Source organism: Pteropus vampyrus, unplaced genomic scaffold (genome assembly GCF_000151845.1).
Source record: "Pteropus vampyrus isolate Shadow unplaced genomic scaffold, Pvam_2.0 Scaffold16, whole genome shotgun sequence".
Taxonomy (NCBI): Eukaryota; Metazoa; Chordata; class Mammalia; order Chiroptera; family Pteropodidae; genus Pteropus; species Pteropus vampyrus.
This window is the reverse complement of record NW_011888797.1, coordinates 5,028,266-5,032,183: the sequence shown is the minus strand read 5'-3', so window position 1 is coordinate 5,032,183 and position 3,918 is coordinate 5,028,266. Positions and strand designations below refer to the sequence as shown.

General features: G+C 40.5%; 1 non-coding gene across 1 annotated transcript; it reads left to right on the top strand.

Moving 5' to 3' along the window:
- The first annotated feature begins 1,116 nt into the window (after positions 1-1,116).
- LOC111736007 lies at positions 1,117-1,250 on the top strand. Its single transcript, XR_002779062.1, has one exon. It is a non-coding gene; the product is annotated as a small nucleolar RNA SNORA42/SNORA80 family (small nucleolar RNA).
- The last annotated feature ends 2,668 nt before the right edge of the window (positions 1,251-3,918 follow it).

Below are 3,918 nucleotides of genomic sequence, written 5' to 3'. Positions count from 1 at the left end.
CAATTTCTGAAATATTCTGCTATTGCTATTGAGAAGCAACCAGTTCATTTTTTTCTTCTTCTCCCTTTTTTTTTTTTTAATAAAGAACAAAAAAAGAAAAAAGAAAAAGAAAGGAAAATACTGTAATGTGATGTTTGGGCCAAGGATTTTTCTTTGAATATTGATCTACTGATTGCAGTTCTACTTTATTATTCTGGCATAAATCACATTCATTTTACACTATCTAAGATATCCTATTTTTTCTTTAAAATGGAATAAGAACCTAAAGATGCTTATAGAGAAATTCAATTTCAGAATCATTCTAAACTTCGGATGCATTTTTCAATCCCACAACTATTGTGACAGCAGTATTTTTAAGCATCGCATTTTATTGTAGTCTAGCTTTTATTTAAAAAAAAAAACAACCCTTTTTCTGCACTCACGTTTCATCAATTTTTAACATTTTAAAACATATTTTATTGGTAATTTAATTGCTTTAAATATAACTGGCTGAATACGTTTGGAAACAAATACAATTCCCTCTTGCTAAGAACACAGTGACGGGAGAAAAAGCATCGGGTTCTGAAGACTAGGCCAACAGCTGTGACTACTTAGTGCAACTCAGGCATCGGTCAGCAAATGAGAGAGACAGAAAGGGAAGTGTGGACTTACTCACACCTGCCAGCCCCTCTGGCAAGAGTGTTAAATGGACATTAGCTAGGAGAGAGTCTAGGTACTCCTAGTAAGGTGTTAATAGGTTAATCAGTTAATAGGTTAGAGATCTCTATTCAAGACAGCCATGCCTATAATTTAAATACTTACCCCCTACTACGATTCAAGTACTTCTTTTGGGGGTGGGGGGAGTGGTATACTAGGTGACTATCTTCTAGAAACAACTTATGTCAAACATCAGGGGCTGTTCCTGGGTGAGCACCAAAAGCCAAGTTCATCTCCTTCACGATGACGCCGAGTCTACTCTTTCCACGCTGATCCTGCAGATTCCCATCTATTAAGACAGGATTCTCACCCTGGTTACTCAAGTAACACAATGCTGCTGCTAAACTACACTGGACACAGTTGCTTCCTTGCTGAGAGCAGGCCTCAACTGAGAGGCAGTGATAAGAACATGGGTCCATGGTAGGTTAATGGGATGTTGGCAGGCCCTTCTCCATGGGCCTCTCACAGTGGACCCATGCCAGAGTAACCGCAGCCTCGAACCATGTCCAGCCCCTCGCCCGTGGGCTGTGAGCACTAAAGCGGATTGTACAGTGTGGGGAGAAAAAAAAAAAGAACATGGGTTCCAACTCCAGGTGTGCTGCTTACCAGATGTGTGATCCTCACAAGGTGCACAGCCTCTCTGAGCATTAATGTCTTCATATTAAACGACGGTTTATTTATTCAACAAATGTTAACTGCCTGCTACCTGTCAGGCACTGTGTTAGCTCCAGGCATCCATAATGAACATTGATCGTCCCTGCCATTGCTGAGCTTACGTCCTCAGAGGGGAGACATGTGTGATTCTGAATCGAGGCAAGTGCTCTAAGAGAAAGTTAGAGTATTACACAAGAGTATGGGAGAGACCAATGGAGTCTGAAGTGGTCATGGGTAATAATGACATTTACCTCAGAGACTCTCGTGAGGACTAGATGAGAGTGAGAGCCTGAACAGTGTCTGGCTCAAACCCAGAGCTTCGTAAACAGTCTACTTCTGTTATTCAGCCCAGGAAGACGTCAGCCTTAGGGGGCTGACAAGTGTACAAACGTCACGTTTCCCATTTGACATGCCATTCCTGTCCCGTGTTTCTGTGATGCATTCTATCTCAGAGCCAACTAGGGGCAGGAAACCAGCTCCTCTCACAGAGAAAATGGAGAGGACAGCGGAGAGGTTGATTGTGTTTCAGGGGAGCCAATAAAGGAAGGTTTTAGAAAAATCCTGCTACTGCGGATGAGAGGAAAGCAGTCCACTTTCTTTTATATCATTAAAAAAGGAGGAAAGAAAAAAGGAAGGAAGGAAGGAAGGAAGGAAGGAAGGAAGGAAGGAAGGAAGGAAGGAAGGAAACGGAAAACTGATACTGAATAAATGGGCATGTATATCCTTAACCAAAGAACTCTTGGTGAGAAGAGCTCTTTGAGCAACTTGAGTAAGAATATAAATGGAAAGATCTCAATCATCTCCATTTACAGCCTTTCCAAAGTTACTCTGGCCATTTCACCCTGCCTCAGGCTCCAATGAATCTATGTATTCTCCAGAAAGGGACCTCTTCCGTGGCTTTGCAGCCCAGGTAGTTAGTTGAGGGAAAAAAGTGGTTGTGGGGGGGTGGGGAGGGTGGAGACTAACATTCCCCTCTCTGTATTTTTCTTCTTTTTCTTTTTCCCAATCTAGAGGAGGATATTTGAACTGCAAAATTTCAAGGCTAGGAGAGCTCCGAGAGATCATCCAATTTAGCCATTTTCAAATAATTTATAGCAAGAGAACACTTCTGTCAAATGAAATTTTATCCAAAATCTTAATGCAGAAAATGGAGACATAAAGTACTATTTTTCATATAAATGTATTATTTTAATTTCAAGTTATCTGTCGATGAGTTTGCTTGAGTTTCCTTTGATGGATCCAACAAATTACACTGTTGAATTCTGCATAATATTAGCAGATCTTAGCAGATTATGAATTCTGCATTATATTAGTCCCATATTAGCGTCAATACCTGATTGTTGTTGCTGCTGCTATACACTTGCAAGAAAATTCTGATTTTCACAATCAGGCAATTTGCCAGTAATTACAAATTGCCGGTAATCTTTTATGTTGCAAATGAGATAAACTCCATTTAACTTACATTAAGGGGGTGGGGTTAGGGAGTAGAGGAGAGCATTTATCAGCTCACATGAAGAAAAGTCAAGGGCTTCAGGTGCTGAGGCCGTGGCAATCTCTCCATCTCGCCCCTCCCCACCTCCCAGCCCTGGTCTCCCTAACTTGGCCTTACTCTCAGAGAGCCTCCCTGTACTGGAGCGAAGGATGGTCCCAGAAGCTCTAGCTTACATTACAGTTAAAGCTCATCATCCTAGAGGAAAAAGAATGTTCTTCATCTCCCTAAAATCTGGAGAAAATTCCAGGGAAGATACTGATGGAGCAGTCTTAGGACATGTGACCCTCTCAGGAGGAAAGACTTCAGGTAAGGAAAATGGGGAACTCTAACAACTAACAATCGCTCACATTTCTTAATTATTAAGTATTGCCTTGGGCGGGGGGTGGGGAGCGGGAGGGATGGATTCATGAACAAGTCCTCATCTAATTTAGATTTTCCCTCTTTTGAAAAACCAGAACACTTTTCAAATATATCTTGAAACATTCCATGACATTTCTAATTATTAGACATCTCAATTCCTGTTCTGTTAGATATTCATGAAAAACTTAAAAACTACCTAATTTGTTTTGAATGTTGAGTCTAAAATGTAATCTTTCGATTACTTAAGGAAGCTTTAGCTATCCCGTAGGCACAGAAATGTGAGCCCCACATTGCCATATTGAAACCATTCTGCTTACTAAAGTCAGAACTGTAACAAAAACTTAAATACAGAAATGATCTATGACATTATATTGTCACAACTCAGCATGTTTTACGTTCTACTGTTACTACCCAGCTGATCTATTAAGTTATGACAGAGCCTCACCCAGCCTGTACTTGGGAATGGCCTGCACATGTGTGAAAAGAATTTATACATTTGTACGGTTTTAGGCAAGTGGATGAGTGCTGGCCTAAATGGTTTCTAAATATTAGTCTAACACCCTAGCCCCATACGTCAACGAGACTTCCACAAGAATTTTAAGTACATGCAGAGCTCTGGTCCAAAGTCTGCATAAACCATACAATATACATTAAAAAGCAAAATGGTGGTGTTCTCAATTTACTACATTGTGGTATATAATACATTTGAGTCTATT